Source organism: Panthera tigris, chromosome D3 (genome assembly GCF_018350195.1).
Source record: "Panthera tigris isolate Pti1 chromosome D3, P.tigris_Pti1_mat1.1, whole genome shotgun sequence".
NCBI lineage: Eukaryota > Metazoa > Chordata > Mammalia > Carnivora > Felidae > Panthera > Panthera tigris.
Window position 1 is genome coordinate 18,405,202 of NC_056671.1, and position 22,477 is coordinate 18,427,678.

Here is a 22,477-nt window from a genome sequence, read left to right on the forward strand (position 1 = left end):
AATAGGGCCAGCTCCTGCCCTAGATAAGGCGGCAGGTGGCCTACTTGGTCGGGCCCTGGAGCTCCCCCTCTGGCGCCTCTCCCAACCTCTGGGTAGGGGGTGGGCTGGATCCTAAAAGTAGGCTAGGGCCTGACTGTAAGCAACCCATCTCACTGGGGACACTCACCAGGGTCTTCAAAGCCTTCCGTGTCTGGATGACCACTGTTGGCATTCATGAAGCATGTAGTGTGTTCTGAATCCTTTCCAGCAATAACTTTTTGTCCGCACAAGAACCCCCTAAAATAGGAATTACGATACACAGACAAGACAGGCACAGAGCCACGAAGACAAATGACCGAAACCAACAGCTAGCAAGGACAGGGATGGAAGGCCACCCAGGTTCCATGGGCTCCAAGGGGTCACAAGACACGGGCTGCGGTCACACAGACATAGCCGGCTGCGGTTTTGCCTTTCTGTAGGGACCCTGAAGTCTTTCCTAGAAAGCTGGCTCCCCAACTTGCTGTGTGATGGACACATGGCAACGGGGAGAACTGTCCCTCCCAGGACTCAATTTCTCCAGCTGTAAAATGGGACTGCTAAGCAGGCCACCCGTGGGCTCTCAGACAGACCTACTGAGAGCGTATGGAGCTGCTTAGAAAGTGAAACACAAGGTGCAATACAGTTTGATGGATTCAAAATTTGGACACCAGGGGATACTGTGCCTCAGGTTCCCCATTTGTTAGGTGAAGAATGCCTGGGCCTGCCTCCCATACATGTGGTGTGGATACTATGAGATGGACCTTGTAAAGAGCCCAGCACGGTGCCTGGGTTTATAGTCAGTGGTTCACAGATCTTAAATGTGATGCCAGAAATCATTGACTGCCAAAAATAGGCCTGGGGGCAAAACACTCAGGACAGAGTGTCACTTCACATCTCTTAGGCCCAAATTGCTCCATAAGTTGGGAGTATAATACTAGTACCCACCATATCGTTTTTCTCATCTGTAAAATAGGGATGATACCAACCCTCTAAAGGGTTGTTGCGAGGCTTAGGTAGAGTACTTCATTACATGAGAGTTAACTTGCTATTATTTTTAACAAAATTCCTCATAGGGTTGTTTCTAAGATTATATGAAACAATGCAGATAATGCTCTTAGCACAGTGCCTTGCCCCAAATATGCGCTCCATAAAGGATACTGGTTTTTCCACCGCTGGGTCCCGACAAAGGGACTACAAATACGAGCATGCTCTGCGCCCCAAGTCGGGGCCCCTCCGCCCGGCGCCGGCGCGCTGCATGCCGGGAGTTGCAGTCCTCGCGAGGTAAGCCCCGCCCCGCCCCAGCTTGGGGGAGGAGGTTGGAGAGCCGCCCTGCCGGCCTTTGAATTTTGCCGCGAAAAGCGCGCGTGGCGGCCCCTGGCCCCGCCCCCCGCAGGACGCGGCGCCGCGTCACCCTGGTAACCGCCTCTCGGCCGCCGCTGATTGGGCTGGATCGCAGGGGGCGGGCGGGGGGCGAGACGCCGCGGCCGCTGCCGGCGCTCGCGCCTGTCAGTCGGGCCGGAGCGGAGCAGCGGGCAGGACTGCCGGGCTGGCGGCTCCGCAGAAAGGCTGCGTGCTCCAGCCGGGGGAGGTGAAGAGCCCGGCCCGCCGCCTGCGGGACGCTGCGCGCGGCACCCGGGCCTGAAGCGAGGCGAGGCGAGGCGCCGGCGCGCGCCAGGCGGCGCGAGGCTGAGGCCCCGGGAGCCCCTGCGCGCCGCCAGGGGCCATGGGCGCGTGAGAGCCCGGCGCGCGCCGCCCCTGCTGCAGCTCGAGAGCTCGCACGCCCGGTGTACCGTCCTCCTGGCCATTCCCACGTCCGCCCTGCGCCACCCGGACCAGTTATTTCGCGGCGCCGAGGCCCCCGGGACTGCATCCGAGCCTCCGCCGCCCGCTGCCGCCGCCGCGGCTGCCTCAGCTCTCCAGCTTCCCCTCCCCCCACACCCAGGGCTTGGAGTAGGAGGAGGAGGGGCCGGTGCATTCTCGCCGCCGCTCTTTGCAACCTGCGGGGGCCGGTGCATGCCCGGCGAGGAGTCGGGGCCGCTGCAGGTGCGTGCAGCCCCAGAGGAGACGACCCCCTCCCGCCCCCGGGCGGACCTGGGGGCTGCGAACCGCGGGCGGGCGGTCGTGCGAGAGGAAGCAACAAAGACAGGCTGCAGCTGGGGCCGGCGAGAGGGGCCGCGGCCGCCCGGCTCCTGGCGCGGGCGGAGAGGGCGCCCCGGGGAGCGGCGCGGGCCGAGCTGCAGCCCTGAGCAAGACCCCGAGGGGAGGCGCAGCGCCGCCCGCCGGACGCGGTGAGCACAGGCCCCGGTGAGGATGCGCCGCCTGAGCGCCCGCACCGCCCAGGTCCCGGGCGGGCACGACCCACGCTGAGCCGAGAGACCCGCCACCGCCGACTTCGGACGGCGCGGGCCGGTGCCTGGATCACTCTCACCGACAACGTCCCTTTCCACCCGGAGAGAGGCATCGGCCCCCAAGGGGGGCTCCCTCAGGCAACCTCTGCCACCTCTGCATGGCTGCGACCCGGCGAGCAGAGAGTCGTCGCCGCTGAGACCTGGTGCCCTTCAACGGCCTGGCTGATCTGGTGAGTTGCGCGGGGCGGGGTTCCGGGCTGGAGCTGGGGGCACTCCCTGGCGTCTGGGCGGCCGGATCGGAAATAAAGGGGCCCTGAGCTGTTGGGAATCCTGAAGCATTGGTGCTCCTTGTCTTCCCCCCACCCCTTTCCCTCTCACCCGCAACTTGTCTAAACCGGCCAAGCGGCCGGAGTGGAGGTTGTGGGGACTCCACGGAGCCCTGGGCGAGGCGTATGCCAGAGAGGAAAGGTCACCCCACCCCTAAAGCCAACAGACAAAGATAGCAGCTCTGTCATCCGAAAATTCCCTGGGAACTCCCGTGTCTTGGAGGGCTGGAACCCTTGGGGTTCTCCCAAGCAGCCTCTGAGATCCTCAGGGGACATCAGCTCAGGGCGGGGGGGATGTGGAGTCCTGGCCGTGCAGGTGGTTGCGTTGAGGATTGCGCCCTCCAAGGCTAGACCATAGCAGGGTCTCCTGTACAGCCCTCGTTCTTCAAAAAATCTTGCAAGGATGGTGGGTTCTCCAATGGGGCCACAGCGTGACGTCACTGCCAGGCTTCTGACATCTCGGGTTGCTGGGGCGACGCGACTTGCCTTGACCCAGGGCCAGAGGGGGCGGGGTTGTGGTAACTCCTGGTGAGACCTGATGCCTTTGGGTAATGGAGGGGTGAAGGCAGATTCCCCCACTCTCAACTGTAGTCCTCTGACCTAAATCCCCAGCTCTTGGATGAGGTGGGGGAGGGAAACAGTGCCAGCTGTCCCGGCTGATGCTCCTCCCCCCAAGGACAGGTGTTCAGCTTTGCCCGTGTAGCCTGGCACTGCCTGGGGGCTCAGGACTGCCAAACAGAGCAGCAACTTTATGCTTTCAAAAGGGATGCTACGGTGAAGACCTCGAACCCCACCATACATACACCCAGCCAGGAGGCTGAAGTTCCCAGGGCCCCCAGAGAGACGGGGGACCCCTGCCTTAAAACAGGCCACTTCCACTCGGGAAAAAGTGTGTGCTCCCCCAGCCAGGGAAGGTGCAGGGCAGCTGCTGCCTGCCAGCCCTCAAGTCTAAGGGTTTCCTTTGCTGCACAACCCCAAGATGAAGGGCCTCGGCCAAGCCTGAACTCCTGTCGGCCCCGCTCTCCTTTTGGCATTTAAGATGATTTTGACAGGCACAGTGTGGTGCTCATTAAGTGAACAGAGGGCAAGTCAGCCCCGTCAGTGCCAAGGTCTGAATGAAGTGTGCCCCTGCCAGGGGCCAGCTTTGATGGGGTCAGGCACCAGCCCTTTCTTCCCCACACCCTTCAGGCACTGGCCCTGTTCCTTGTGAAGGCCCAGAGATCCCCCCCAGCCAGTATCCTGCCGCTGGTTCTTTGATTCCTCTTCTGAGTTCCTTCCAGCAATTGCTACCATTGTCGGATGTGGGTGAAACTGCCGAGATCACATTTTGTGGTAAAGGTTAGAGAACTGTGTCATTGCTTCAGCGTGGGGTAGGGTGAGAGCAGAGGGAAGTGTGTGTGTGTGTGTGTGTGTGTGTGTGTGTGTGTGTGTGTAGGAGGGGGTCATAATGAGAAGCCAGGCCCTAGTCTCTATGCAGCCAGCATTTTTTCTCTTCTCCTACCCAGCTCTCCAGCTAGATTAACAGGTCAATAAATATCAGTGGAGCTGCTTTTGGGGGCTTGGCAGGGAGATGATATTTCCAGCTGAAATGGTGTCGTTAAACACACAGGCTTCCAAGGACAGAGCAACAGCAGATGGGGGGAGAAGTGGGAGAGGTGGGCAGAAGGGCTGTTTGCACTGCCTCTCGAAGCTTCCCAGTTTAGAAACAAACCCGGAGTGCGCGCCAGAGATCCACAAACACAGGCAGTTGGAGGTCCTCCGTGGAGTATTTACACTTCCACAGCCAAAGCGGAGGGAAAGGCTGTCAGAATTGGGCAATTCCTTCTGTTCCCTTCCCTGGGCTTGGCAATAGCACCAGGCGACGAGCAGGAGGGAGTGCCAGCTTACCCAGTGTCTCCCTGTGTGCCAGGCATCGTATAGGATCTCAGTTACCGCTTGGAGTGGCTCGTGTGCTGTGGCCCATTTTACAGATGAGGAAACAGGCTCAGGTGCTCAGCCAGGCAGCTGTAGAGGTTTGGCTCTGAAGTGCCTTGGCTCCGGAGTCCTCAGGTCTTCCCACACCCTTCCACGGGTGGAGGGGAGGCCTTACACCACTTGTTGGACAGGGTCCCTGCAAAAGTCGGGGACTGTTGGCTACGGAGGGAGTCTGGCCTCACCAAGGTTCCTTCCTGCACTGAAACCTGGGTTTGAATCCTGCCTCCCCGTTACCTACAGGATAGTGTTGGGCAGAGTAGCAACTTCTGCCCTGGCCTTGTGAACACCCTGCTTCCCTCACCCCTGGCACCCCTCTTCTCCAGCACTGGGGGAAGGAAGGTGGGACATGAAGCCTGCCTGGCAGGAAGGGTTGAGAGAGCTGGCCCCGGGTTCCTTGTCATCTGCCCCTCTGGGCTCCCCCCAGGGAGGGGTGAGGCTTCAGTCAGTTACTGCAGGGACCCTCTTGGTAGGCACTCAGCTGGTAGGGAAGTCAAGGATGTAGGTGGGTCGGTGGCAACCCTGGTAGATGTGGCTCCTGACCCAGCCTGGAGGTTGAGGAGGGCCCTCTAGGAAGGGTACAAGGTGACTCTGGACAAACGGGGATCTGCCCGACAGAGAAGTGCAGAGCGTTCTGGTCATTGGGTGTGGCCTGTGAGTGCTCTGGGGGTGCTGAATGAGGGGAAGGGGTGGCCTTGGGGTGGATGTGTCCTGGAGATTGAGGTAGATGGGAGAGGTTTGGGCAGGGGAGAGGGTTGGGCAGGGGAGAGGATCCGGCAGGGCTCCCTTAACAGGGATGGTAACCCTGGACAGTCTCCTCTCTCAAGGTTAGCTCCCTCCCCCAACCCCCCAGTAATCCTTATCACTGGTCTAATTCCATGTAAGCTCGCCCATCCCCTATCCCTTCTGAGCGTCACAGTTGCTCTGGCGGGGAGGGGGCAGGGTTGGGCTGAGTTGCTTAACCCCCTGTGGTGGGCAGTGGCTCATGGTTAAGAGCCAGGCTATGGAATGGGTCCACCCTTGTTGGCTGTGTGACCTTGGGTGAGTAGCTTTGCCTCTCTGAGCCTCATCCTCAGAACAGGGCCGCGAATGACTCTTCCTGCCCCCCCCCCACCCCCACCCCGAGCCAAAGATCAAAGACCGCAGGGTAGGCAGGGACCCTTCCAGCTGCCTCCGCTGGATCTCCCACCCACCTACCCAGGGCACCCCACGTGGTGAGCACACGTGGTGAGCACACGTGGCTCCCATCTGAGCTCCTATGGGGCTGGGGCCTGGCCAGGGGCCCCTCCCCAGCCTTCCCGGGCCCCCTCCACCTTCCAGTCCCTCACGAACCGGAGGAAGCAAGCGGAGCAGCTCATATTCATGAACCGTAATTCAATCAGGCGGCGATTCCTCTGGGCTCGGGGCGGGGGTGAGAACGAGGAGGCGCGCACAAAAGGGCCGCTTTATTACCTCCCGCGGGCCGGGAATTGCTGTTCTCCCCCAGCAGCGGCCGGAGCCGCCTTTATTGTGTTAACCCATTTGCGTGTCAAGAGCTATTGTGCGCTTTCTCCGCCTGTGCCGGGCGGACTGCGGGCGGAGGGCTGCACGCCGGCCGGTCACCTCCGTGGGCGCCGCCCACCGCCCTGATTGGTTGCTAAGTGATTTGCATCCAAGGTAATCACTTTTATCTCAGAAGGATGTCGACTATAATTATAAGCTACTGACATCTTTTGAAATCTGCCTAATGACTATTTTAGTCTGCACTGGGCTGGGGGTGGGGAAGGGGATTCTGGAGGCTGGGGTGGGCGGAGAGGAGGCTGGAAGGGGGATGGATTCCTTACACCTGGACCATTGATTCGTTAGTTGAGAAATATCGGAGTGCCTACTGCATGCCTGGAACAAAAGAGGGGTTCCGAGATGGATCCGGGTTGCATTTGTGTGGGCGGAGTTAGTACCATTTCAGAGATGGGGAAATAGAGGCCCCGGGGAATATGAGCCACCTGCCCAGAATCACAGACCCAGTAAGTGGTTGGAACCTGAGTCTCTCTGACCCCCAAATTCACGTGCTGGCCGCCGGATAGGGGTGCAGACAGAAATAATAGTGGTGAGCATTCCTGGGGAGAGGTCACCTGTCTGGTACCTCCCAGGGTGTATGTCATAGCCCTAAGAAATGCAGATGCTGCTACCTGCCCCCCACCCCCATTTTACTGGTGCGTGGGGTGGGACCCGGGCACAGAGAGGTTACTTCGCTCCCCAAGGTCACAAAGCCAGGAAGTAGCTCAGGTGTAAAGTCTGTTGGTGGCCAGAAGTGGGGGGGGGGGGGGGGGGGCAGAACACAGCACGGCCAGCTAGAGGAGGATGAAGGAACAAGCCTGGGCTCCAACCACCCCCCCACCCCCACCCCCTGGGTCCACTTGGGTGTTGGGCATCAGGGTGGGCAAGGGCACCCACCCTGCCTGCCACTGTGCAGGTGGCAAAGCTCTAAGAAATCAGATGGCCCACAGCCTCCACGGGGAGGAGGAATCTGCAACTAATTCGGATTCTGGTCAGAGCCCGAGCAGGGCTGGAGGAGAGACATGCAGGAGGGAAAAACCACGTCATGGAGGGCTTCCTGACAGAGGGGGCTTTTGCTCTCAGGCCTGAGGACTGGGTGGATCTGCCCAGCACGGAGTAAAGATGATGTTGCTGGCAGAGGGACTTTGAGATTCAGTGGCATGACCAGGAAGGGCAGGGGGAGCTTCTAAGAAGGTAGAGGTAAAGGGAGAAAAACTAGGACGGTGTGCAGGGCCTTGAGTGCTGAACTAAGTAGTTGACATGTCCAGAGGCAGAACAACCTGAAGCCAGTGAAGGCATCTTGGGGAGGGGTGAGGTATGATCGGGGTGCTAAAGAGGTCAGTCTGGCAACATTTGCAGGGAGTTGCAGATTAGGATAGAACCCTGGGCTTTTGCACTCTCACTGGCTGTGTGTCCTCAGACAAGCCGCTTTACCTCTCTGGGGCTCACTTTTCTCATCTGTTCAAGGAAGTAATAGCAGTTTTCTCCCCGGCTGGTGGGTGGGACGAGCTTGAGTGTGCAGAGTACTTGGGTGAGTTTGAGCCCTTCACAAGTGGGTGGGCTCAGGCACAGGCCCCAGCCAGTCACCCTGGCCCCAGAGCAAACCAGCATCCCGGCCACAGCAGCTGTTTGGGGCCCTGGGAGCCCCTGCCATTGTGCAGAGGGCACAGAGGACAAAGACCCGGGAGGTCAGGGGGTAAGGCCGAGGCTGGCTGTGAACAGGCTCCTGGGGACAGGGACTTAATGATGCAGAACTTAATGACCCAGAGTCTGTGGGGAGGGGTGGTCTCCCTCAGAGGAGGAGGTCGGTCCAGCCGCCAGCTGTCTGCTCCGGGACTCGTTGCCAAGGTGGGCGCAGCTGCCCCGTGGGGTCCAGGCCTGAGCTTGGCACTGGGAGACACAGAGGAGGCAGGGTCTTTCAGCCTGCAGTCCCCAGGCCTGAATTTGGGGCTTGGCCCTGGCCCTCAGCATCTGCGTGATCTCAGTCTCCTCATCTGTCGGATGGGCCAGGGGTCCGCTTGGGAGGGCAGCTGTGAGGCTTGGCAGTAACCCACAGCAAGTGAGCAGTAAACAGGAACTGCTATTTTTACTCTTGATTCATCCGTTCATTCAGAGAGATTACGGCTCCGTGCCAGGCTCTCTGCCAGGTGCTGGGGACGCAGAGATGAGCAAGCCCAGTTGCCTTAAAAGGTGGTGAGGCCTCAGACACGCCATCACAGTGCAGTGGGTCCGTCGCCACAGTGCAAGAATTCACAGTGTGCAGGCATTGTGCCAGGAGCAGGGTCGAGGGGCCTGCAGTGAACAAGCCAGATATGGCCCCTGCCTTCCGGGGCCCCAGTCTCTCAAAGCATGCCGGGAAATCGGGTAGAAACTATTACTGCCGGCTGGGATAGCCAGGGAGGGCTCCGTGGAGGAGGAGGTATTTTCGACTGCTGACTTTGGAGATTCCTGTCTAAACGCCTTTGCCTATTATGGGAATCACAGGGCACTGTTGGCCTCTGCCCGTGCTCCAGGCTAAGCTTCCTGCTTGGGCATTTTGGCCTGTCACGTAATCCCCAAACGACTGTGGGAAGGGTGTTTTGTTTTGTTTTTTTTTTTTTTTTTAATCCCGGTTGTATACATGAAGAAACGGAGGCTCAGCAAGGTAAAATGACGGCCCAGGGCCACACGGCAGGACAACAGAATCCCCTTCATTATCCATGCAAGCTTCTGCCTGTCTTCTCCCTGTGAGAGGACCAGGCTGGGTGGGACTGTCATGGGAGGATCCTTGGGCAGGGTCTGAGGGGATCCAGTTCTGGGCCAGCTGTTTTCTTTATGAGATGCACGACCTTGAGCAAGTTACCTCCCACCCCAGCCCGGCCTCAGCTGCGTCCTCTGTAAAATGTCAGGGATGGCGTATCTGTGGCAGGCCTGGCTTGCCTCCCACTGCTGTGCCCTTGGCAGACATCGCCAATCAATTGCTGCCCTCTTCCCCTGCTGAGTTCTTCCCCTGACCTTGGGTTCTTTCCAGGGCTCTGGGCAGGCAGCTCCAATCCATCAGTGGGGCCTAAGAGCTGAAGCCCGCTTGCCTGCCTGGCCTTGATGAGCTCAGAGGCCACGCCAGCCCATCTCCATATGGTACCAGAATAAGGGACCCCGGGGGATCTTCTCTGAGGATATAGGTTGTTCAACAGTCACAGGAGCTGGTGAGGTATCAGAGTGTGTTACCTTTATCCAACGCCAAAACACACCTGTGTCTGTGTAGCCCAGTGCCTGCTCATTTCAAGTGCTTTAGGCCGATTCCAGATGCTTTCAGTCTGCATAATAATAACATTGAGTGAGCTCTTCCTGAGAGCTTGGTCCTTCTTGGGTACTCCGTCATTTATCATTCTGCAGAGCACCTGCAATGTGCCCCTCAACCACCTCTAGGAAGAAATCTTAACCCATTGTAGAGATGAGAAAACTGAGGCTCAGAGCCATTAAGCAGAAGAGGGTCATGCCCTTGCTGAGTGGCTGAGCTGACAGTCACACTCAGGTCTCGAGGTCCACAGCCTGAAGCAGGGCTGAGGGTGGCAGGCAGACAGGGCAGGCTTCCTGGAGAAGGTGTCACTAAAGGCCTTACAGCTTGGTGGGCTTCTGACAGGTAGGGCTGGGTCTTCTAAGAAGGTGAGGGGCCCCTCTGGGGGAAAAGAGCAGCCTGAGAAGCAGCTCAGAGGCAGGCAGGCAGGCAGGCAGGCAGGCATGACTAGTGTGGGTTGAGGGACCAGCATGTGGCTGGATGTGCCTGGAATATGGAGACACGCGGGGCCTGTGGAAGGAGCCAGGGCTGGTCTTGGCATCTGGACTCCGTGGTAGGGATCTGCAGTGGCTCTCTGGGCAGAAGAATGATCCGGTCCCATCTCCGTGTATTTCGTCAGCATCTCCTCGAACCCAGGGTGAGGTTAGCTGGTGCTTGGGGCTACCCCCGCTCTACCTGAAGTCTCACCTAGAGCACGTTGAAGGAATAAATGACTGAATGCTCAGCCGCCTGGCTGTCGTGCTCCTGACCTCCCAGGGGGCCCAGCTGCAGGGAGGAGAGAGGCCAGAGGCCTGGGGTGGTGGCGGAGGAAGGGAGCCAGGCAGGCCCTAGGGGCCAAGGCTTCCCTCCCGGCCCTCCTCACCTTGCTGTCCATCCCCGAAGCCCCTCCTAGACCTTCCTGCAGTGCGGTCCACGTCTGGCGGGCAGCCTGGACCCGGTGCTTGGGGGGATAAAAGATGAAGGTTCGTGACCATTTTTTAACTCAATAAAGGGAGAGACAAGCTGCAGGCTGCAGGCCGGAGATATAATTAGTTCGCAGCAGTGGCGCTTTCTTGATTTAGCTTCTGAGAGAACAAGACAAGGATGTTATACCCAATTAGCAGTAACATCCAGTCGGAGCCTCAATAGGTGAGATAACAAGCTATTTTTATGACTTTTCTTTCCCAGCTTGGAAGGGGCGGGGGAAAGGGGGTATCAGGGCCTTATTTCTTTTCATCGGGGAACAATTATTAGCGATCTCAGGATTTCCCAAAGCCAAACGGTGCATTTGTTAACCCAAACAAGCACGCATCCCAGGGCAGCAGCTGGGGTGGCCGGCTGGCATTTTGAGGCCAAGAGGAGTAGAAGGGGTACAGGCCCCTTGCCCCCATTCTAGAAGCCCTCTGAAAAGGCTCCTAAATGCAGAGAGCCTGTTGGTTTGGCAGGGGAAGCCCGAGCCCCTGAGAGGTTCTTGGTGCCTGCCTTGATTTCCCTACCTGTACAGAGGCATAAGGAGGCTGGCCGGTTCTCCTGGGGACGAGGAAGGAGCCAGTTCTGGCTCTTGGCAGTTCTTCCTGGCACCGTGCTGGACCTTTGTGCCAACTGGGCCAGTGGTTCTGGCTCCTCAGCCTTGAACCTGCCATTGCACTCTGCTTGCTGGACCCCCATTATGGCTCACACTGCTCGACCACCCTCCTGCCTGTCCTCATCCCAGACCCAATCTCTGGCAGGGCTGAGTGGTGATTAGCTCCTCTCTCTCCCTCCTCATTACCCCCACAGCCAGGGCACCAAGCCCTGGCCAAGTCTCTGCTGGGCTGGGAAACCCTGCCAAGCCCCACCCCAGCCGCCTGGCCATACTCCCGACTCCTGGCGAGGGCTGGGGGATGCCCAGAGAGGGAGCTGGCGTGGCTGTCCTGCCGCCCCATCGGCTTGGGCCCCAAGCCCAGAGCAGGTTCCTGGGCCTCCGCCCATCCTGCAGAATCTGGCCCCGCCCTGCCCTGAGCCCCATCTCCCCCGTCAGCGTGGAACCCCACACTCGAGGTTCAAACAACTGACAAATCCAGCCATGCAAAGTGGGAGTTTAATTGCAAACAGTTTTTATGGATCATGGGCCCATCTGTGCCACCATATGCAAAAGGAAAAAAAAAAAATCCCCATTAAAAAAAAATTTCTCCCTGCCCCACACCCCACACTGACTCTAAAAGAAACATTTGCCAAGGTTTTTCTGGCTGGAGCCAAGCACAGAGCAGGGACCCATCCAGGGGACTTACTGCAGGGAGGGCCTGGCAAAATCAGGGGGCTGGGTGAGACCCGGGTGGCTGCTGAAGAGAGGCTAGGGCCTCCTCAAACGGAGGGCATTTTGAACCCCGCCCGCCCCCACCCCCTGGGTTCTTTTATAGCTCTGGGCCTTTGCACGTGCCATGTAGCTGTCCAGGGACCCGCTCTTCTTTTGCAGCCACCTCGCTGATCCTGTTTGCACGTCTTCCACAGAGAGACTTGTCCCAGAGCGGACCCTGCCCAGTGTTGATGGAGATGTGGGAAAGAATGGTGTCCTGGGGCCCACAGAGGAGGGACTTCCTCTTTCATTTCTAGCCCAGCAGAATGGGGCTGTCCAGGGCCTCACAAATTCCCTTCTTCCTGGTGGTCCAGGCCTCCTGCCACGGTGCCCAGATGAGACCCACTCAAGGGGTCAGCCTTCCGCAGGCCCTTAGAAAGGACTTCCACCCACGTCCCAAGTGGGCTGGCCATCAAGTGGGTCTGAGAGGACTCCCCTCTGAGGCAGCCTGCCAGAGTTCGATTGCCCGGGTGACTTCATTTCTCCCTCTCTGTGCCTCAGTTGCTCCCTCTGTAAGACGGGGATAAGTCATTGGGATAGCACATCCGAAGTGCATTTATATCTGTCATGTCTCTTCCCCAAAGGGAGGATCTTTGCTTTGTTCAGTGATGTCCTCCCAGGTTCCTAATGAGGACGCTCGATGTTTACTGAAAGGATGTGTGTGAGCGAGTAAAGTATTTGGAAGGCTCTCCTGGAGGTCATGGGACACAGGCTCATGGCAGGCCAGAAATTCAGGGTTTTTACACCCTTTCTGCGGGAGTCTAGGAACCAATCTGCAGCCTGTGGGGATTCTGAACTCCCAGGTCTGCAGATGAAGAAAACTGAGGCTCAGATCAAGGGGCTCCCCCAAGGTCATGCCGCTGGGACTGGCATGCCGACCTGTATGCCTCTGGCTGACCAAGTCCCTGTTACATTACAGGTGCAGAAGGCCAGGCAGGCCCTGAGTGGGGAGGGGATTTGGGCAAGGTCACATGACAAAGAAAGAACTGCCAGCATTTGTTGGGTCCTTCCTACCCCACGTCCTGAGATGAGGGAACTGAGGCCCTGCAGCCTCAGAGCCACACCAGCCAAATACCCCTGTGCTTCTCCCTTCCCTCCCTCCCTCCCTCCGCCCCAGGTCTGCGCCCAGGATCACTGTGCCTGTGGGTTTGCCCATCAACTCATAAGCCAGCAGCTTGGCGTGTGTCGGCAGCCAGGCCCCGTGTGGGGGGGTCCTGGTGCCCAAGGCTCCGGACTTGATGCAGCCCTCCCGCAGGTGGCCGGGGCAAGCGGGACCCCTGGGACCCAGGCAGGCACAGACTGGTCAGACCCCTGGCAGGAGCCCAGGCCAGGCGCCAGGCAGCCCCTTCCCCGCCCGGCAGCGATCACCAGCTCCCGTTGTAATCATTAAAACTATTAGAAGGAAATGTTCGCTTGAAGCAAATGTCAGGCGCCGAGTTGTGCTTTGTAAACGCTCACAATTAATGCCAATCAGGCCCGGAAAAAAGCCGGCCCGGAATCCTGTCTGTTTCGTCTCATTTGTCAGCTGGTGCCGCTCCATGTTGCACATTTTCATACAATTGCTATAAACATAAAAGGGAAACTCCACAGTGTTCCTGGGCGCCCGGATGGTGTGCGCCGACTTAATTACTTGGTATTCCGCTGCTCACTTGGCCGCCCCGAGCGGGTGGGAGAGAGAAAAGGGGGACTTTGTGCGGCAGGGTGAGGGCTCCTGGAGGTCAGCCAGGGGGATGGGTCAAGCTCCGGGCTCGGGTCTCCCGTCCCACCCTCCGCAGGCCGCATGGCCCACAGAGCCGAGGCCGGCTGTGAAACGAGAAAAAACTGCCCAAACACATTTGCAGAAGAGGGCGAGTCAGAATCCACTGGTCTCGGTCGGCTTCGAACCCCGAGCCCCTCTCCAGAATGATCCAGCAGGTTTATTGCCCTCCTCCTGCACACCAAGCACGGCGTGGCTTGCCAGCTGGGCCTCGGTTTCCCCTTCTGTGAGTTGGGAATGATAGCTCAGTGGTCAGGAGTTCAGGCTTCCTGGGGCTGTGCCCTGGGCTGGGGGCATCCAGCAGCTTGTCCTCATTGGGCTGTTGAACTGACCTTTGGGAGCACACTGCCCTTCTTATCCCCAGAGCGTGAGGAGTCTCACGGATGGAAGCAGTGCCGGGCTTCCGACCTGTCTCACTGGACTCCAGAGCCTGTCGTCATTGTGCCACCCTGCCGCATGTTCTCAGGGTAGCAGCGGGGTCGAAAGGAGACGATAAATCCTAGCGCACAGTCGGCATTTCGTAAACCGTAGCTACCGTCATCCCGCGGGGTTGCAGATGGGCTAGGGCCGGAGAGGGCTCACCCTGGCCTGAAGGTCAGCCTAGGTGGATCTTGCCGGATGGAGAGTGGGGATGGAGTGGTCCACAAGGGGTGCTGTGCCTCCTCCCTCCCCAGGGGGCTGGGCCCACCAGGCCCCCAGGACAGGGCTCCCCCAGTTGCCTCTAATCTGACTCTGAGGTGCTGTGTGCTGGGCCCTGCACCGCCTGACTGAGCCCTCAGGAGCCCCGAAAGTTGGGCATCGTCTCCATTGTACAGATGAGAAAACTGAGGTCTAAACTGACCGAAGGCCGCATACACAGCTAGGGGCAGCTGGAGCCACATTCAGGTTCGTCGGCTCCAAAATCTTTTTCACGCCTTCCTAGCTGCCTCCCCATCGTGGCCTGGACGTGAGGCCTCGCCACACACTGTGAACCCACCCCAGGCCCCTTTTGAGCTCTCTAGCTCTCTGTGGACGGGGTCTTCTAAGGCCAGGCTGGCTTGGCAGGGACACACCGGCCTTTGTGTAGGCTCGGGCCAGGCAGGGCCGCCAGCAGAGTGGGGAGAGGGCGGCGCAGCCCAGCCGGCCAGGGATAAATGCTCAGAGCAGGGAATAGAGGCCCCTTTGTGTGGTGCTCAGTGGGGGAAGGGGATGCTGCCAGCTGCCACCCTGTGTGACCGGGGAGGCCCGAGCCCTCCACAGAGGTCTGCCACCAGCCCCGGGGGACTAGCCAGGGAGCCTGTCATCTTCTGCCCACCCCCCCCCCCACCGCCACCTTCCACCATTATTTGCCTGCTTTTGTTTTCTGGGACCTTTGGCTGCTCGAGAAGCCAAGGGCAGTCATGAACCTGGTTGGCGGTAGGCCTACTGTGTGCCAGCACCGGGCCAGATGCTCCGCCAACCCTGCAGGTAAAAGGGTTGAAAGGGGGCAACAATTTTAAAAGTCCTAGCGCACAATCGGTGTTTTCATAAATGACAGCTGCCATCATCCCGCTGCCTGCAGATGGGCCAGGGCCAAGGGGGCTCACCCTGGCCTGAGGGTCAGCACCAGCCAAGGCAGGTAAAGGGCAGTGGTCCCGTTACCAGTGAAGACAGGCTCAGGACAGCGGACTGGCCATACTCACAGCTGCTCACGGGGCCAGTATTTGGCCAACTCCAAAGCCTTTTCTTTCCATGGAGTTGCCTTTGGTGCCCTGCTGGTGTCGGGTCCCAGGACCCGGGGCTGCAACTTGAAGTCCCACCTCAGCTGCCCAAGTAGCTTTAGGAAGGCTGTCGGCTGCCTTTGTTCCTTGGGCAGGCACCAGGCACCCCTTCTGTCCCTCGGTCCTGGCCAGGCTCTGCGGTAGCTGCCGTAGCTTTAGTGGAGATCCGGGACAGGACCTTGTTGAGGGCCACCCTACCTACTAAACTTTCTCTGAGTCTCAATCACCATAGCTTAAAAATGGGAATGGAACAGAATCCCTGCATTGGAGACGTGCTAGGACATGGGCAAAATGCTGAGCTTAGAGCCTGTACGTGCTCAGGCTTCATGAACATGTCCTGGGCTTTCTGGCATCCCTGCCCCCTCCTGGGAGAGGTAAGAGGACAGGTGAGGCAATGTGCAGGTGGCAGGGATGTGGGGTAAGCCTTGGGAGCATAAACACATGGCAGGGATTGTTTCAAGGGGTTCCTGCCGCAGCCCCATTTTACAGATAGGCAGACTGAGGTTCAGATAGCTGAAATGACTTGTCAGGGGTCCTAGGATCACAGGGAAGGTGGTTTCCTGGAAGGCCAGTCCTTAGTCTCTTCCTGACCTCCACCCAACCCACTGGGCAGCTATCCACTGTAGACACTGACCAAGTCCCCTCTGTGCTGTGGGAGGCCCAGAACACCCACCTGCAGCCCCAAAGGCCACTCGGCTTCCCAACCTGATCAGGTGCAACCTGATACCCCAGCTCGCACCCACCAGACCATTCCCTCCCCTGTGCCTTTGTCAGACCGGGGCTTCTACTGGGGCTGCCTTCCCTGTTCACCTTCCCAACACACACACACACACACACACACACACACACACACACACACACACACTCTCACACACTCACACACACTCCACACGTATCCTCATCTTCTCTGCAGAGTAAGTCCACCTCGCCTCTTCCTAGTTGTCCCCCATCCCGGAGGGGCTTGGAGTCCCCCTCTGGGTTCCATACCCTGCCTTCTGCCACCAGAACCCCAAGCCTTTTCACCTCTCCCAGTTCGTTGCCACAGTATGGTGCACAGTAGGCTGTCTCTGAAGTCCAAGGTGCGGCCCTGGCCTCAGGGACCTGGTCCCCGCCCAGCCAGAGAAATGGATACAAGCAGATCAGAGATGAGGTTGCCTGTCCGGGGATGGGGTCAAGTGCAGGACACCTGGGGAGCAGGAAGCTCTCACCCCAGCCGACCCTCTTCTCAAGAAGGGAGCCAACCCTTCCAAGCCCCCAATGTGCTCCTGAAAATTTAGCCGTCTTAATTTTAATCCTCCCGAGTTTCACAGATGGGAAAAGGAGCCTCGGAAAGGCAGACACTGGCCAAGGCCACCCAGCTGTGGAGGGCAGAGCCTTGGCCTGAGGAGCCTTGGCCTGAGCCTCAGACCACATGACCCCAGAGCCGGTATGTGCTTTTCTCCAGGGTGGAAAACTCAGGTGCCCACTGGGGCCAACCAGGTGACGCGATGAGCGAATGCACCTGCCCCACTGGGCCTCATGGGGGTGTGGGCTCGGTGGTTCCTGAGCTGCCAGTTTTCATTCGTTTGTTTTCAAGGCAAACCAGACAAGGAGAATTTGGAGGAGAATTTTAGTTTTTCTTTTCTTTGTAATATTGGCAACCATGTCACTTTTTTTCCCCCCACTACAGCAAACAGGGCAAAGAAAAGCTGTTTGTGGGTGGGATTTGTACCCTTCAGGGACGTGGTGGTGCCTGGGTAGAGAGCACAGCCAGCCAGAGCCCCCAGAACCCAGCGGCAGCTCCAAGCACCTCTCAAGACACCCCCAGATGCCGCCTTCACTGCCAGAGGCAGGAGGCAGGGCCCAAAGCCCCGCGAGGGCACCACCCAAATAGCTATAATCAGCAGCCTCGCCAAGACTTCAAACTCACCCAATTATCCTGCGAGGGAAAAAAAACACAAAATGAAAACAAATTAACATGTTTGCATAGAAGCTGCTGCAGCAACACACACAGCCGCGCGCGCGTGCACTTGCCGGCGCATGTCCCAGCCAGGCCCCGAGACGCCGCTGCCACCACCGCCTCCCCGAGCCCGGCACCCACTGCCAGGGCTGGGCTGTGCCAGTCTGTGCCCACTCCCCTGGGCCAAAATGTGCCCTAGGCCCAGCGACTAGACCGTCACCAAACCCGAGGGGGCAATGTCTCAGTCCTCCAGCTTTCAGGGTTTTTTCTCCGCCCCCCCCCCCACACCAATTTAATAAATACCTGGAATTCACTGTGTGCCAAAATCCAACCTCACTGATGGGGAAATAAGCACAGAGAGGTGAGTTGACCTGCCCCAGGCTGCACAGCTGGTGAGTGGAAGAGGTGGGGTTTCAATCCAGAGAGGCCAGCTCCGGAGTCCTCCCGTAACCACCAAGGCTTCTCTGTGGCTCCCTCTTGTCCGTGGATGAGGTGCCAAGACCTCAGCCTGGCCTTCAAGACCACCACCCCACCCCAGCCCCTCCAGTCCGTGTCCATTCTTGCACACCCCACCCAAATTGCCTACCCCTTGTTTTTTTATGCTGAGGGGCCGTGGGTGGGGTGGTCATGATCGCAGAGCCACACGGATATGGGTTCAAATCCCCGACCCACCGGTCCCTCACTGGATGGCTTTGGGCAAGTGGCTTCCCTTCTCCGTGCCTCAGTTTCCCCTCCTGGAAGACTGGGATAATAATGGTCTCTACTTCAGGGAGGTTATGAGGATTCAGTGGGCGGATGACTGCTAGGTACTACCTCTGGCATCTGCACGTGGGGTGGGGTCTTCCACTGGAATACATTCCCACCCCTGCCCTACCGTTCAGTGAGCCCTACAGGCCTGGCTCATCAGACTCACTAAGCCCCTCTCGGTGTGCCACGTGCTCCGTGCAGCACCCTGCTCTGGGCTCCCTCGGAGCTCCATCTGACCGGGGTTGGGGTCGTCGGGCGTGTGCCTCACCATCCCTGCCGTGCCTGCTGGGTCCCCACAGCCTGGCACTGCAGGTGCTCAGGCAAGGCTTGGAGCATGCAGCCACCAACGCCCACTCTGACCTGAGCGTACGTGGGGCTCGTCCCTGCGAGCTGAAGGATAAACCTTACTGGAAGAGCTGGGGTTCAGGTCTTGGAGCCCAAGGGTCCCCAGGCCAGGGCCACACGTACCTCGTCGGGTCCCCTCACGCTGCTCTGCATGGGCCGGGGACAAATCCCTCCCCTTGTTGAAGCCATTGTCCTCTCTGGCCCACGATGGTGAAAGTGGAGGGTGGATGCTGCCGGCACGGTGGGCACCCAGTGGGCGGTGGATTTCAAGGGGCTAAGAAGGCACCGCCGAGCAAGTGACTGCACTCCACGTGCTCCTCATCCTGCCCAGTCTTCTCGGCCCGGTGACAGAGGTGCCGTTTCTAGCCCCAGTTTTCAGATGGAGAAACAGGCCCCCAGGGACCTGCTGACTTAGGAGAGTCCTGCCGGAAGTGGCAGAGAGGGCCCCGGGTCGCTGCTTCAGCCTTCGCGCCCACTGCAGGGGCTAGGGGGGCCGTGCCTTGCAGCTCTGGGGCGTGAGGCCCAGCAGGATGCCATCCTGGTGGTGGCGGTGGGAGGCTGACTTCACTGTGCTCAGGACGGCCCCTCTGGCGTCAGCCCCTTCCTTGGCCTGCAGTCCTGCTGACTACTCAGAGTCAGGGCAGTGTCCAGGGGAGGTGGCCCAGTGCCCACCCCAGGAGCGACCAGTGGGACGCCGGGCGCCCACTTGGAATCCCAGCCTTCCCTTGGTCTGCCCCAGCCGCCGGCTTCAGAGCGCAGCAGACCCTGCTTCGTGTGCAGACCCCACCAGGTGACCTTGGACAGACCCTGGGCCTCGCTGAGCCTCTGCTTGAGGCATGGATATGCCTGTGCTTCTCAGGGCGGGCTCAAGGCTGGGTGGAGCGAGGGGCGCCCCTCCCCATCTTCCAGAATCTTCCCAGCCCTTGAGCCTCCGTGACACCACTTGGGGTGGGGCTCACGTTGCCGCCCGGCCCACACCCCACTCACCCATCTGCACTGTCAAGTACCCACTTGGTTCTCTGGGGGCCTTCGTGTTCCAGATGTGCGGAGGGGTTTGTTGGACTGAGGTGGTAGGTACACGGTGCGGTCAAATGAGGGAGAGACCCCAGGGGCCAGGGCACGTCACCAGAGAGGAGAGCTGTGGGCCCTGGGTCACACAAGGGGTGGTCGGGAAGGAAAGGCCCAGTGCATTCCTCTGTTCATTCGGTGGGAATTTACTGAGCATCTACTGTGTGCCTGGCCTTGGTGTAGAAAGAAACTAGAGATGGGCCTGTGAGGCCCCAGGTTCGGCCACCTTCCTGCTGAGCACCGCTGGGCCAAGCCACAGTCTCTCCAGACCCAGCCTTCTCACACAGGGTTATGGAGAGGGTCACTGGGAGGTGACGTTCGGTGCTAAGTGGTTGAGAGCCTGGGAGTCACACACGGAGGTTCATCCCCTGTCCCACCCCTTGGGGATCAGGTAGGAGCTGGTCCATGGAGCTATGTCATGGAGCTATGTATGACAGGGGACACGTGCTCACCCTTCTGAGGCAGAAGCTGGGAGATGGTGGGGTGTAAGAGGTAGGGAGAATGTTCTCTTTCCTCCCTCATTACAAAAGTAAAATTAATCTTTTAGTATTTGGAAGCAATATGACTGATAAAAATTCAGCCACCATCCAGCTTCCCAGAGCTCAGCACTTGGTCTCATGCTGGGGACATTCCCCCCAGGTGTTGGGTGTTCGGGAAGGATCTGGTTTCACCTTGTATAAATGACGCCCTGGTCAAGTGGGGCTTGTGTGAGTTAGTGTGGACAAGGCCAAGCCCAGGCCTGGCCTGGAGGAAGGGCCCGCGCCGATAGGCACATTCCGGCCTGGGCTTCTGGGAGCCACCTGCCCGCCCGCCCAGCAGCCCATTGTCTGGCATGTGGGGGCTCGGAGCAGCCGTTGTTCTGCACACATCTGATCCTGTCTTTTCCACATCAGATCATTTGTAACCGTCACCAGGCAATCGGGCCCGTCGCTGATTCAATCTCGGCTTTGTGCTGTCACAGCTGTTTTTCCGCGCCGGGCTGATTTTGAAAGGAGGCCCATCTTCTGGGCCCGCTCTTCAGAAGCAGGGGGAGGGGGTGGGGGGTCTTTATGTGTGTCTGTGGGTGTGCGCGTGCCCGTCACCCCCACCCCCTGTGCATCCCCTGCCCCAAACACACATACACACTCCTCTGCCTCCCCTCGCCGGAGTCGAATTCGGAATGAGGTACACAGATAAGGGCCCCGGGGCCCCACCCCATCCCCTACCACCTGCCCACCCCGGGCACCTATGTGCCCAATGTGCAAACACAGTAGAGATTGTGCTCCAGTGGAAGAGACAGATGCTAAATTGTTCATCAATAAGGTCATTTCAGAGTGGTAATGACAATGAAGGACCTAGAGCTATGATGGAATAGTGGCTGGAGCAGTCAAGGAGGGCCTCTTAGAGGAGGTGATGTTTGAATTGAGGTGTGAATGAGGAGTTGAGCTGGCACAAAAGTGTCCCCCCTTCTGAACTGAGATGGTCTGTAAGTGTAAAATCCATCCCGGATTTCAAAGGCTTAGCCGGGGGTTGGGGGTTGGGGGTGGGGGGGAGGGTGGGACATAAACTATCTCATTAGTAATTTTTAAATATTGATTACATGTTGAAGTGATCCTATTTTGGACATATTAGATTAAATGAAATGTCATTAAACAGAATTTCCCTTGTGGATACTAGACAATTTGTAATTACATTATATTTCTATTGGAGAGCACTGGTGTATTTAGGAGAGACAAAACTATGAGCGCAAAGGTCCTGGGGTGATACCGAGGTTGACCATTGACCTGTTAGAAGAGCAGGGTAGCAAGAGGAGAAGGATAGTGTAGATAGGGAGTGGAAAGACGCTCACATAGAGCCTTAGAGGATATTGATAGAAACGCCATGGAAGCCAGTGGGGGAGTTTAGAGTAGAAAAGGAAGTGAGTTCCACGTAGAAGCTCAGCCTGGCCCCTGCGGGGTGGAGAGTAGAATGAAGGGGCCCTGTGGAGGCTGGGACGTGATGGGGCGCATGGCCAGAGCATGGGTCTGTTGTGGAAGAGCTGCAGGAAGGACCTGCTGGAGGGTTGTCTGGACCAGCTTTGCTTCCCTTCACGCCTGGATTTCAAAGCCTCTGGGCCCTCTCGTGCACCTGCCTCTCTCTCTCTCCACCCATCCCCACCTTTCCCAGCCACTGCCTCCTCCCTGAGCAGCTGCTCCCTGTCACGTCCAACAATTTATAATACATCCAGCTCCTCGCCTCCGGGTGGTCAGTGGTTGAAATCCTTTTCAAAAAGTTACTTAAGGGGCACCTGGGTGGCTCAGTCGGTGGAGCATCCAACTCTTGATCTCAGGGCTTGATCTCATGAGTTCAAGCCCTATGTTGGGTATGGAGCCTACTTAAAAAAAAAAAAAAAAAAGTGATGCACAGTCACTGTAGAAAAATTAGAAATAGAAGCACAAAGAAAAAGAATCAAACTCCCTAGAGATAAACACAGTCACATGGCCAGGCTGTGGCAGAGCTGGGGTTTGAACCCAGGTGGGTTGGCCCCAGCATCCCAGTGCTGAGATCACAGCGCCCTGTGGCCAGATGACACTGAGGGAGCCCCTCTCCCAGAAAAGGGCTTAAAGACGCGGCACCCCCAGCCCAGCTCACAGCAAAGGACAGAAGCTGGACACCTGGCCCACACACAAGTGGGGCTTGGCTCTGGGGGGTTAACATATATATAAATCTATTGATGATATAGTTGGGCTAGAGTGCCTCGTCTTGTTTCCCTGTCCCCTGTCCTTTGAAGGCTCTGCTCATTTCTGTTCTAGCCTGATCCTCTGAAGCATCTGTTGATCTTTGGCTCCTGGCTCAAAGTGAAGAACAAACTTCAACCAGACACTTTTATCCACCCCTCCTCTTACCCCACCCCACACCTGGGCGTCTGTCTCCTAGTCTCCTAAGCACTCCTGGCCTTCCTGCCCTGGGCCCAGTTTTCTGCCCTTCCTCCCTCCCCTCAGGGTCTAAGTCTGGCCCAGCCCAGCCCTGCCCAGCCCTGCCCCTCCACCAACTAACTGCCTGCCCTGTGGCCCTGGACAGCGCCACCCCCACCCCCCCCCACCGCCTCCCCACAACTCTGTCCTGGCCTCTGTT

The 22,477-nt window shown here is 58.4% G+C and overlaps 1 protein-coding gene across 3 annotated transcripts in view; it reads left to right on the plus strand.

Annotated features, from left to right (window-relative positions):
- Nucleotides 1-2,522: 2,522 nt before the first annotated feature.
- Nucleotides 2,523-22,477, plus strand: part of FAM222A (family with sequence similarity 222 member A) — a 54,684-nt gene continuing 34,729 nt past the window's right edge. Inside the window, exon 1 of one of the 3 annotated variants that reach the window (XM_042962003.1) lies at nucleotides 2,523-2,596. The gene's annotated coding sequence lies outside the window, so the exon portion shown is untranslated. Of the gene's footprint in view, nucleotides 2,597-5,991; nucleotides 6,320-20,808; nucleotides 20,850-22,477 lie in introns of those variants that run through there. The other 2 variants (XM_042962004.1, XM_042962005.1) reach the window with 2 other exon arrangements.